General features: G+C 32.9%; 1 non-coding gene across 1 annotated transcript; it reads left to right on the top strand.

The window, feature by feature from the left end:
- Positions 1 to 12953: 12953 nt before the first annotated feature.
- On the top strand, positions 12954 to 13025 carry TRNAP-UGG (transfer RNA proline (anticodon UGG)). The gene has a single exon. It is a non-coding gene; the product is annotated as a tRNA-Pro (tRNA).
- The last annotated feature ends 1348 nt before the right edge of the window (positions 13026 to 14373 follow it).

The raw sequence follows: 14373 nt of genomic DNA on the forward strand, positions 1-14373 counted from the left end.
AAGCACGTGGTACTTGCTCTACACATGTTTTCGGTCTTTCACCATGACACTCAAGCCAACTTAATAAATACCAAACTACACTTCCATCCGAACTTACCAAACGTATTTACCCCAAAACATTTTAAGATCTTAATTGTTTTCTCAAAACAATTACTCAAGTTTCAAAACATAGTCTTAATAATCAATATTCAAAAGTTATGCAAATGAATGAAATGCAAATGTAGTTATATAACCTCATTGTACATTTTTTCACAATTCTCAACATTTTTTATCAATGTGAAATACCACATTCAATATTTCTCAATTTCCCGAATAATAACCGACCTCCATATACGTGTGACATATGACACAATTCCATATTCACAATTTATGTAATTACCAAAAGCCTATGATCTAAGGATTCTCAACATATTATCCATGGCATATTTCTCAACAAAATCCATCCATTTCATAGATGGTTCAACAATATATAAACATATGCTTTTCCTCATCTTTCTCAATAAAAATCTCATGATGCCATGAGTTTTCTTTATAAAAAAAACTTTTCTCCAATTTCCAAAAATCTAGGGTTTTCCTTTCAAAATAAATTTTCTCATTTATAAAGGGTATTAACATCAATGGATTTCCAAAAGTCACACATTTCATAAATGACATTAATTTCATAAGAGAGATGAGAAAATATCCCTATTGAAGGACAATCAAAACCCACAACTCAAACCCTCACTCATAACACATTGATTTCATCTAAGAAATAGGCTTAGACATGCCAAAATCATATATATAATTCAAAAAAACTCCCTACATCAAGGTTGGAGAGAAAGATGAGAAAAAACCCTAAAATCAACGATATCAAAATCTGATCTCTACCGCACACGTCGTAGGCCTTGATGTGCTCCCCAAACTTGATGAAAGAACTAGGGTCAAATCTCCAATGGATTTGAAGAGATCAAGAATTTAATAGGGTTGTTGGGTGCATTCTAGAGATAGATGAGAGAAAAGAGAGTAGAGTGAAGTGTAAAGAGAGAGAGAGAGAGAGAGAGAGAGAGAGAGAGAGAGAGAGAAGTGAAAAGGAAAGGTTATTTACATCAGATTTTAAGTGATTACACTTTTCGAACCTAACTCTAGACAGATCACTCAAGCAATAGATTCTATGCTTGAGCGGTAAATTCAAACTTCCAGAATCTTTCTCCTATGCAAACAGATAGCTCGAGCGGTAAAACCTTCACTCGAGTAGTGAAATCACACTCCCAGTATTTCAAACTTCAGAACAAAGAACTAGATGGACGGGTTTACCACTCAGGCGACCAAAGAACCGCGTAAGCGGACTCAATTTTCAAGTAAGTCTAGGAAAAATGACTTTAGAGTACTCCCACCGTTCCTAGATTTGTTCCAACACTCAAAGACCCAAGTCGATGTTTCAGAATACACTTTTGGACAGGAACGAATAATCATAAAGAGAAGAGTAGGCCACAACACATGATTCATGAGGTTCAAAAGTAATACAGATTCCAACATGGAATAGGAATTTTGAATCAAAATTTGTTAAAGAGATTCGGGACATCACAACTCTCTCCGTTTGGTTTAGTTTTTTATTGAATTTTGAGTGTGGAGTTGTGTTTCAAAAGATAAATTTTTGAATTGAGTTTTTGAAAAAAATTAAAAAATTAAAAAAAAAAAAACTTGTTTGGTTATGAATTTTGAAAAGAGATTTGAGTTTTGACTTGTATTTTAAAATTGTTTTGGATTTATTTTTTTAAAAATATTTAAAAAATTTCTTAATTTTATTTTTTAGGGTAAATATTTTTTATTGTAAATTTTTTTTTTTAATGTGTGTTGTATTTACTACATTTGTGTGCTGTATTTTAAAAAAATATTTTTAAAATTTTTTAAAAAAATTTATTTTAAATATATAATTTTTATTTTAAATATTTCATTTTAAGAAAATTTACCAAAAAATCCCATATGAGGGAAAGTGTAACGCCCTCAAAATAATAACATTAAATCCATCAGATAAGACATGCATTTACATATAAACTAACCGCATTCCTTTCATTCATTAGAATTCCATTACATAAGTATTACATGTTATCATCAAAACAAAATGCCCTACGGGCTTACAGCTTTCCAAGTTAACACTTGGTTACAACAAAGAGTTCTAACTCGTTTACACATTAAGCCCTTGGCTTGAAATTACATATAATACATCAAAAGTAAAACGACAAAACTATGCCCGCCACTAGCCTCCCAGCTATGTCCTTGGAGGTGGCATGCTTCCTGTACCTGAAAATAATATTCCCATATAGGGTGAGCCACAGCCCAGTAGAAATACACTAAACCAACCATGGACAATGACTAAAACATTAGCAATTGATAGTCGGTCTACACTGATACAATCACATAAATTACATATTTATGTCAACGACTTACAAGTCTCAATTACTTTTCATTTTCCCTTTTTAACAGATAAGCATGCTAGCTCTATCATCATTTCCACAGATATGTATAAAAACTATATCTCACATTCAGATAAGCATAAAAGCTATATCCACATTCTACAACAGATATGTATATCAACAATATCCACAGATAAGCATACAAGCTGTATCCACACTTCACAACAGATATGTATATCAACAATATCCACAGATAAGCATACAAGCTGTATCCACACTTCACAACACTTCACAAAGATAAGCATATGAGCTCTATCTTCACTTCTCTAGACAAGCATATGAGCTCTGTCTACGGAGTACATCCCCTATCTCCTCCAAATACCTATCCGGTTTAGAGGTCCATCCCCTATCTTCCCCTAAACCGCGGAGTACATCCCCTATCTCCTCCTCTACACACAACGTATATAAACACATTGGTTCTATATACAATCACACAATACAAACAATTAATGTATTCTAGCAACTGTCAAGTTTCATAACACATTCCATTGATTAGTTTCAGTTTGCCTAATCAACATACATTGTCTACAACAATCACGACTATCCTCCACCGATAGCCCAAAGCAGTTATTTCTAAAACAGAAAATAAATGCACAAATGGATATTCAATCAACATTTCATTTCCTCATTTCTCATCAATTAATTATCCCAATTAATTAAACAATGTAATTAGGCTATTTTCCATAATTACCATTTCAACCCTTAGGTCCCATTTTCATCAATGATTCAACAATCATTCCATTTTTCTATGCCAAACATGCATCTAGGATTTATTATGAATAAAACCCCAACCTTTGTAAAATTACACAAAAGCCCCAAACCTTTACAAGATTACCAAACCAAGCCCAACATCTCAAAATACTAAAATTTAAAGACAAAACCCATAGAGAGGAGTAGGTTATCCCTACCTCAAATTCGGAGCTCCAAGGGAGAAGAAGACAAAACTCAACGTGCTCCAAAACCCGAGATTTTCAGATTAAAATGAAGCCCTCGACGATCAACAACTTTTTTGTAAAGGCCAAAGGTGAGTAGATCACTCCTACTAGATCAAAACCTAGAGAGAAGGTAGTATCTAGAGTGAGAGGCTCAACAATGGTGATTTTGGAAAAGTAAGAGAGAGAAGAGAAAGCAAAAAGTGATTTGGAAAGTCACAACTTCGGGTCTTTAACCCAGGTCTACGCTCGAGCGTAAAACACCCCGCTCGAGCGGCCACTCACAGACTTACGCTCGAGCGGCCAACCTCCCGCTCGAGCGCAGAATGCACTCGCTCAGCACTTTTGCAGAAACAGACCTACGCTCGAGCTCCCAACCCTACGCTCGAGCTCACAACACTGCACAACAAGATACTGGATGGATGTATTCCCCGCTCGAGCGCCAACACCTCCGCTCGAGCGTACAGGCCAAAAATCTGGGCAACTAGTTTTGGTTTCTAAACTCAACCAACCTGAAACAAACCTGCCCAACACATCCCATAACTCAAATACTAAGTAAAAGGATGCAAACAAGATGATAGACAACTACCAACATCCACGGACACATGTCCGGATCACTATACAACAAGGGTAAACCCGGGATCGCTATAGAAAGTTAATCCATTTGATCTTAAGAGTTTTCATATGAACCAATTAGTATTTTTTTTTTTTTTTTTTTTTTTGAAAAGTTGTATTTAGTTGATTTAGTGCCATTTCTGTTGACTTCAATGCCCTTTTGTGATTCATTTTTGTCTAATGTTTGATTCGATTTTTGTGATAGGAATGGAATGTTAACTTGTGCAAGATATTTGTTTGATAACATTGGTTGGAGCGTCACCCCATTGTTCAATAAATTGAACCACAAAACAAGGCACCAAAATATAAAAAATGTGAAGATATTATGCTTAACTTTAACAATAGAGGTGACCCAAATTCGAACCAATATTCAATTACGACATTATCATATTACAACAACTACAACACATCGTCGACATCAAACAAGCATCCTGGACAAACGAACACAACAAACATTCAACTAACATAAAATGAACATATACATCCTTTTAAAACCCACCACAAAATGAACCCTAACATGATCTTCCACATTACAATCATCTAGAAATCAAACATTACATACCTTCTTGTTTCATTGTCATTAACCTTTAATACTGAGCCCGACGGTCACTTCTTCAATTATGCGTCTACCTAATCCCACGTTTCCCATGTAGGGTTTGTATCCCCAAACTCTCACTTTACGCAATTGGCGTATATGGACTCAAATCTCACGTTTCCATGAATGTTTGAAGATTTGTTTTGTAATGTTCGAATCAATGGAATAAATGGGCATGCAAACTACAAGGTTTCAACAATGTAGGGTTTTTGCACCACAAATTCGATGTGAAATTGGCAACTAGAAGTGAAAATCCATTATTTCCATTTGTGAATGCAACGTTTCCAACAGTGAATTGAACAATGTGACAATGAATTAAGGAATCTTCCCATGTTTGTAATGTAGGATTAGTTCATCAAGAATGAAAGAGCATAAAAGTCTATAGTACGAATTGGCATTGTTTTGACAAAACTCACACTTGTAATTTCAACATCATGAGAAAATTCACATTTGTCCCTTAACACATAACATGCGCGTTTTAAGCTTACTCCTTTATGTAATTTACATTGGAATGGGACTTTTGGGTCTATATGAAAAAATAGAGGACCAAACAGTTCATAAGATTACTATTTGGAATTTATTAGTCCATTACCCTTTATTTTTTTTAAATATTTTTTAAAATTTTCTTTAAATTTTTTTTAAATGTTTAAAAATATTTTAATTTTTTTTTAATTTTAAAACATTTTGGATTGCCCATATATATCTAAATCATAACAAATTATTTGGCCAATATTTAAAAAAATAACAAAATATTTTTTTGAAAAAATAAAAAAAAAAGTTCTTCAAAAATAGAATAAAAAAATAGAGTTTTGAAAAGAGTTTTGTTATGAATTTTGAAAAAAGTTTTTGAATTGAGTTTTGAAAATTTTGTTTGGTTATGAGTTTTGAAAAGAGTTTTTAATTTATTTATTTTTAAATCCAAATCATGATTCTAAAATCAAACCAAATGCTACGTTGAAAACCAATTTATTTTGGATGTTTATATGCCTATAGGTGATGATGGTGTGTGAAAAGTATCTTGTGTTTTATATATTAAATCTTTGAATGAGTGGAATACACCCTTATATTATCTTTAATGGTATTTTAATTTGAAGATATTATTGGAATATAAATTTAATCAGTTAATGGTGTGTACGGATTAGTAGTATGTAAATAGAATTTCCCAAAACGATTGGAGTATCTCATATCAAATTAAGATTTTGAACCAATTTTTACTCAAATTTGATGAAAAAGACCCCTTACCTATTTCCTCATCAAATTTGTTAAGCAATTTTCAGATCAAAAGTTTGATTTATTATAACTCACTTCAATGAAAACTATTGGAGTATCGATATCAAATTAAGATTTTGATCAATTTTTTACTCAAATTTAATGAAAAAAACCTCTCACCTCTTTTTTCATCAAATTTGTCAAGCAATTTTTATATCAAAAGTTTGATTTGTTAGACCATCTTCAACGGTTCATCAGATTCATCACCAAATTTGAATTTGGTGAAAAAGGCATCTTTTTGATCTCCAACTATTTCATCAAAATGATATCAAATTGGGAACGAGCCAAAACTTTCACCAAACTAAGGAACTTGATCAAATTTCACCATTTTATTGTGTGTTTACGTTGGGAATGGGTCCCACCGGACAACTGGCCCGGCATCCAACTACCGGTCGTCCGATTTATGTAGAAAATGCAAAGCTATAGTGTTTGGCTTGCGAACTGCTTGAAAAAAAGGTTGCTTTTGTGGCACTAAGAATTGAACCTACGTGTCCCAGCTATGAAATAATTGAAATTTAGCGTAATCAAGTGGTGAATCGGCGTCGATTTCAGCCTCCATCTTAACCAACTTATCTATCAAGCACAACAACCTGAAGGGGGAATAAAAAAATAAAATAATCTAAATCAATCTAACTACCTCACTTGAACTCAAAACCACCTAGAGATCTATATTATATAAATATAGAATTTTGGGGTTAATCTAAAACGAATCACCATTGAAGATTACTCTAAATTATGCTAAAAAAACAAGAAAAACGCAACCAAAAAATATTGAAGTGAAGTGTCGATGGGAAAAGAAAAAAAAAAAGAAAATTAGTTGAAACCACCAAATAGAACACCAACCGTTGAAGATCAGATCTAGGCAAAGCAAAGCACTCTTTTAGGAAATTAGAGTGATAATGTGAAGTGACAGAATATCCATTGAAGATTACTCTGTTGGAATCTCAAGCACTATGTTTCAATGTTTACATGAATCACATATTTCAATGTTGTGTGCATGTATATCAATCACCAAATGCAAATCCAGAGAGAGAGAGAAGAGAAGTGATTGATGGATTACCACTAATAGAGAGAGAGAGAGAGAGAGAGAGAGATCTTGAAGTGTCTGTCTTTGGCTTTACTGCCTTTTCTAGAGAGAGAGAGTGAAGGACGACCGAAAAATTAATTTTCCTTGTCCGGTGACGTCCACTGTCTTTTGATGAAAGACACAGTGTACCGTTAGAGCAACTGATATCAGATTGAGGAACTAGTTCTTTTTTTACTCAAATTTGATGAAAAAAATAGTTCTAGCAATCCCGATTTTCCCTTTCTTCATTTTATTGTATTCCGGACTCGGTTTCGTGGAGGTGTTGTTGTTGTATTCTCATTTCCATCCTTTACTCATTGTATTTGAGTTTTGGGGTTGTATTGGGCGTGTTCCGAACAGGTTGGTTGAGCTTTAGTCCTATTCCTTGTTGCCTGGATTTTTGGTGTTCCGCTCGAGCGGACCATTCAGCGCTCGAGCGGAGTTTGCATACTTTCTGTATCTTGTGCGTCTACAAAACTACTGTAGATGTGTTTTTCATGCTCGAGCAGATTTCCTTACGCTCGAGCGGGCCTCTTGGCGCTCGAGCGGGTGTTCGATGTCTGTAAAAATACTGGAGGAGTGTAATCTACCCTCAAACGGGCTTTCCTTTGCGCTCGAGCGGGTGTAATTTGCAGTTGTGTCTTGGCGCTCGAGCGGGTATTATTACACTCGAGTGGGTCTAGTTTTTGTGTTTGATGCTCGAGCGTCCTATTCTCCGCTCGAGTGGGTCATGCGTATATCAGTTGGCAGCTGGGTGATTTTAAATCACTTTTCACATTTCCTTTCTCTCTCTTACTTTTCTAAACCCTCTTTTGAGAGCTCCTCTCTCTAGAATACGCCTTCTCTCTAGGGTTTGATCTAGTTTGAGTGATCTTCCACCCTAGTGCCTTTGTAAAAAGTGTAGAGCTCGGTGTGGGCTTCCTATCAATCCGAAAATCTTGAGGTTTGGAGCATTTCAAAATTCTTCATCTTCTCCATTTGAGCTCCGAATTTGAGGTAGGGATTTCCTTATTCTTTTACAATGCTTCGTCTATAGATAGACATGTGGTAGTTTTGTATTGCATGAAAATTATATCCATGTTGGTTTTGTTTGAAAATCATGGGGGTGAACGTAGGGTTGGTTGTTTGAAAATGGGTTTGTTATCATTGATTGTGGTTTGGACTAATTGGGGTGTAAATTAGTATATCCTTGTTGAAAGAAGAAAAAGCCCTAATTTATATTTGATTTGATAAATTAAAAGAGGGGTTTTGTACTTCGAGCCAATACATATGTATTTTGGGTCTCAAATGAGGTTATTGTTGTTTGTTGTTGGTATTTGAGCCTTTTTGGTCAATATTGAGAAAGAGGGAGAAAAACCCTAATTTACTGTTATGAATTAATTTGCATAATTGATTTGGAAAGTTATGAGAGGAATGATATTGGTTTTATGAAATGAAAAAGGGGTTTTGGAATTAGAAAATCCTGGAAGTCGATCTTGGAAATGGGTAATGTAATGTTAACTCTGTGTGAGTTTTAGAAAATGAAAATGAGAATCGAATTGTTGTATCATGAGTGTTGAATACACACGTTTGAGGGTTTTACCCACACCTATCGTACTAGTGTCATTGTTGGGTTTAAGATCTCATGAAAGTTGAGTCTTTATAATAGATGTATTAAAATCATACATCTAGAGGTTTTGTCCTTGGTCATCAGTGGAGGATGACATGGCTGTATTGAATTGTCGTGCATGCATTACACCTACGTTGATTGAACATTGTATGTAATGAAGTGCTATGATACATTATATATGTGTAATTGTTAGGGAGGAGATAGGGGATGTACTCCAGTGTGTGGGAGGAAATAGGGGATGTACTCCACACATACCTATGTGTTCATATACTTTAACACATTGCTTATGTATCTTGATAGTTTATGTGTATGTATTACACTTGTTGGTTATACTCTGTTGTATTGTGATTATTGGTGTTATACCATGCGCTTATAATCAGAGGTATCGTTACCTTCCAGCTAGTGCCTGGAGAACTGACTGCGCTGAGAATCTAAGGTACCACACCCTTCCAGCTAGCGCCTGGTAAAATGGCATACCGTTGTGAGAGTTGTATCCTTGGCTTACTGTGCATATAGCCAGTAGAGCAGAGTTTTATTGTTTTTGTCTCAGTGTATCTGAGTATATCATGGATTGTGATGGTTACAGTTTCGGAGGGCCGAGTTACCTCATTTGTTGATTATATACATGTTGATGATTTGTTATCTCCCTTTTATTGAAGGCATGCATGTCTAGATATGAATGTATTGGAAACAAACCAAAATGCAATTGTGAGATTTTGGGAAAGTGTGAAGGAAAATTGGGTATTTGAAAGTATATTTTGAAAAAGGAAAAAATCTGTTGTAAGTATGGAAAATGGGAGAAAGGTAATGGGCTTAGAGAAATTGATTTTTCTAAGAAGTTGTTATTGTTATGAAAGTTTGGGAACAATGGATAATGAAATGAAATGAAAGATGAATCGCTTATAGCGCTGAATGGATTGACTGTTTTGAGAAAAGTTTATACTTATGTATATTTTTGTATAAACTGCCACATTATTATTCTAGTACGAGATTGAGCATTCATGATCATAGCTATCTGTAAGTTGTTATTGTTGAGGATCTTGTATAGATCCCTACTGGACTATATGTTCATCCCACGTTGTTGAATCTTTTTCAGGTATTAAGCAGGATGTGTTGCAAGATTTGGATCTTCTTATTTGTTGGCCTCGGGGCCTCTTTTGTGTTGGCGGAATGCCATATATGTGAAAGGGTTACACCCTTCTTCTTCATTCCTTAATGATGTGAGCCCTCGAGCAGTTTATTTAGAATGCTCATGTTGTATTTAATTTGCATTCGGATGAGAGAATTGTTATTCATTTCTACTAATTGACCATTTGAGTTTATTTCCGCGTGAAATCTCTAAAATTGAAAGTAATTCATGAATTTGGTAATGACTTCATGTAATAAAAAGCGGGGCGTGACAATAGTGAACTGTTGGAGATGCTCTTATAACTCACTTCAATGGTGAGAATCAATTTTGTCATCAAATATTTTTTAAATACTTATCCCAAAAAACTCATTTAAAAAAAAAAATTGATCTCCAATCCTTCATCTTTCAATAATTTTAACAAACTTTAGTGAAAAAAAAAAGTTGTTGAAAATTTGATGAAAGATTTAATTCATCTCTCATTTAATAAATTTTTTGTTAAAAACTAGATTTAAGTTCGATAATAAAAAAATAAAAAAAAAATGTTGAAAGATTGGAGATGCTCTAACAACTTCCCCTAAAACAAAAACCAAAAAAAAAAAAAAAAAAAAAAAAAACCTCCTCTAATATGACAGATTTATACTATATATGGATCATGAAAATAAAAGATTGATTGATTGTAATTTCTATTGTAGGTAAGAAAATAAAAATTGATTGTGGTTTTTCACATTTTTGTCCCGATAAATAAAGTTTCTCACAATGTACTTGTATCTTTTATTTTATTTGTTTCGTAATTTGGGAAACAATTTAGGAATAATAAATTTTTTATAAAGTGTAAATTACACGCTCTTTTCTTGAAATTTAAAAAAAAATATATATATATATATAGTTAACTCAACACTTTAGATAAAATTATATTGATATCTATTTGGTAACACAAAATTAACTAAAATCAATGTAGATAGTGGGTGAATATTGAAATAAATAAAGATAATTATACATTTTAAGTAGTTAAGAGATGACAATATCATTTTTTCTTTCATACAACTAGGCCGTGTTTGATTTCACAAGACTAATAGTGAAGTATTAATAATCCTATTAAATTAGTGTGGTATTAATTATCCAATTGGATTAGTAGGATAAATTATCCTCTTGTCCATTGTTTGATTTGCATGGGATAAGAAGCCTATGAATGTAGGATAACAACTATATTTATTTTCTTTTCCAATATTACCCTCCATCAATGTTTCTTCATAATTTTTACTTTATCAAAATTTCTTCATAAATGTGATTTTGAAAAAAATTATAAATAAATAAATAAAAGCAAAATTAAAATACAAAATACAAAGGCCATGTTTGGTTGTTTTTTAATTTTTTTTTTAAAAATATATAAACTAATTTGATAAAATAAATATAAAAAAATATTTTAAAATTTATAAAAATTATTTTTGGCCTTCTAAAATATAAAATTATATAGATTTAATAATAAGTGTTTTAATTTATTTTTTTTTAAATTTCTTTCACCAAATTAATTTTAAAACAAGTTCATAAAAACCAAACCAAACATGACCACCACACACCCACCCACCCACCCACCCACACAAAATGGTAATTAAACATGCAAACATGTCTACACACACATACACAAAATGGTAATTAAACACATGCAAACATGGCCTAAAAGTACACATGAAAAATTTTGTTTGAACATAGATTTGTCTAAACACATATTATGTTTGATTCACCCATCAAGACCACATGTAACAGATTATGTTTTTTGTTTTTTTGATCCACCAATCAATTGAAGTTCAATATTAAATTAAGAAAAGCAATGTTCACAATAGTTTGTAGAACAGTGATGTGTGTAAGCTAGAAATGTAGCATCTCCAATATCTTCTACACAACTAAATTCCCACATTATCAAATACTATTATATATTCTATTGTGTCGAATAAACCACCCTTCCGTGTTCTATATCTTGGCTTATCTATTGCAGGAACACGAACCCTAACATAAGTTCCATCTAGAGCTCCAAGACAATTCTACCAAAGATCAAAATAAAATAAGATTATTCATTTTAAATATGTTAGTGTTTGCCCAAAATCTAAATGAAATTAAACTATGTAATACCTGAAAACACCTCCATCTATCATTTGTGCCATTTGCAGTTATTGGCTCTGGTGTCTTAAGTAAGACACCTTAAGGACATCGTTAAAGTACTGACTAACTGTTTGCCCAGACCACATGAAATTGAACTTGATGTTGCGATTCTTATAGTCGTGTGCAATCACATTTAAGAACATTGCAACTTTCTCCTCTAAGAGGACATATTTGGAATCAGATAATCCCACACTTCGAACAAGTGTAAAAAGACACATGAAGGTATGCCTATTCACTCGGAGTTGTTCATGACAATCAATATCGATATCCTTCGCCAATCTATTCAAATAGTCTAATTGTGCTTGGAAGGGATGTGGTGACCTTTTAATGTCCAACCTAGATTGGTACCTCTCCAAGGCAACTTGTAGTACAATATGTACACACCACATACATAGTTAATAGATGACACAACTTCTTGGAGTGCTACAAATGCTTCAAATAGGTCCATCGTACTGTCCGAGCATTCATTATTGTCCATCTACAAATGCTTCAACTAACACATCAGATCTAGTTAGTGTAAGAGATTAGAACTACATGTATTTCTGATGGGTACTGAAAGAGCTCCCAAAAGATTGCATTAATTCAAATCTAAACACATTCAATATGATTACAATTTTTTTCTTATGCAAAGATTTTTTTTGAATTTAAAATAGCAAGAGAGAAACATATCATATATTTAAAAATTATAATGAGCAGTCAAATTTGCAGAAATATAATAAGGACTATGAAAGAAAAATTCATAAGGTCATTATAAGGTTAATAAATACAAATACAATTCTACTAGATCTACATTAATGAATAGTAAAATATAAATACAGGAGGAAAACTCAGTAAATACATATTCAATTTTCTAACTAATTTGATCAAGACATACAGAAGAAGCCAATATCAATGCGAAAATGGAAAAATCGTGAACAAATATATAATCTCACTAGTAAAATAAAATCTAATGTTACAAATCAATCACAAACATCAAAGTTACATCACCTAATTGAAGTGACTAAGAATTAAACAGATCTAAAAAGTATCAAACTTGAGTCAAACATGTTGGCTGTAATTCTCCACTGTAACTGGTTAACCTTATCAAACACATTGATTAAAATTAATTAGCAAATGACCTACACAGTTGGGCATTTGGTCTAGTGGTATGATTCTCGCTTTGGGTGCGAGAGGTCCCAAGTTCGATTCTCGGAATGCCCCCACATTGCAACAAAAAAAAAAACATTTTTTGCCAAAAAAATAAAATAAAATTCCATGATGCATATTATTTGTGACAATAAAGCTTTATTGCCCATTGTCACGAATTTGGGATGCAATATTTCAATCACTAAAGGTACCTACAGGTGATGAATCTGCAGATTTATCGAGGATTTAAATCTTACACAATGTATAGTACACTCTAAAGACAACTTGGCTATCAAACCAAAAGGAAAGCAATATGTTTGGTGTCCCTTTCATTCATATAATTCAGAACTAAGTGAAAAACAAAACTTAATCAACCACAAATTAATCCGACACAACTAGAATTATGAATATAGACAGCAAGTAGCAACCAAATCCAAGATAAGATGGCAATGTAGTCAATGTTGTTACGTTGTCGAGCATGCTAGCAATGTAGTCAGAAAAACAGGCCAAGGTTCCTCGGTCAAAAACCAAATAATTATAGATGGCTCATAAATCAATCGGTATTGCTCATAGAATGTAATGATAGTTCTAAAGAAACTAATAAGATCTGGGAATGTTATTACCATGAGGTTGTAGTTGAGTAGTTGGATTTAAGATTTGATTTCTCCTATATTGGGCCCTTAAACTATTTGGGACAACACGCACTAATAGATTTCATTTTTGTCACCTCCACAAATACACTCGACGATCAAATAGAAAGAGATTCTCAATTGGCTAGTTTAGTACTTTGCTCTGTTCTAACATCGGAATTCCCCCAAAAAATCTAAATTTTAAAGGGAAAATTGATTTTCTTAAAGAAACAGTGAACATCCTTACATTTAAAAACTCCAAGACAAATCAATCACAATAAAAGGAATTCATAGTTTCAATAGAAAAAAATGACAGAAATGTAAATATTATATGTTCTGGTAAGCAAATCCATTTGAACATTTTTACTTGCTACAAGAAGAACATTCACAAATATCCACCTTAACAATGATCTACTTACTCCTTTTTTTTCCTCACCAGTAAGCATTTAATGGATCACAACAATTTTCATAAGCATGTTCCAATTGTTTATGATGAGTTCTCACTTGAACATAGAATCAAACACATGGTGGGCAGAATTTTAACTATAGAATCAAACACAAATCTAGTATATAATATACCAAAACCATCAAAACGTTGTTACAACTACATAGATCTATGTATATATATACAAATACATCTCACAAATTCTGACAATGATGATTTATCATAAATTTTGAACCAAACATGTAAAATTAATTGTTGAAATAGATAAAAATCTGAAAAAATAAATGGCGAAGATGATAATCTCACCGGTAATGAGAGTTTTTAAGTGCCGGCGGTGAATTTTCCGGCG

Source organism: Camellia sinensis, chromosome 8 (genome assembly GCF_055761805.1).
Source record: "Camellia sinensis isolate YWXY chromosome 8, ASM5576180v1, whole genome shotgun sequence".
In the NCBI taxonomy this organism is placed as follows: Eukaryota; Viridiplantae; Streptophyta; class Magnoliopsida; order Ericales; family Theaceae; genus Camellia; species Camellia sinensis.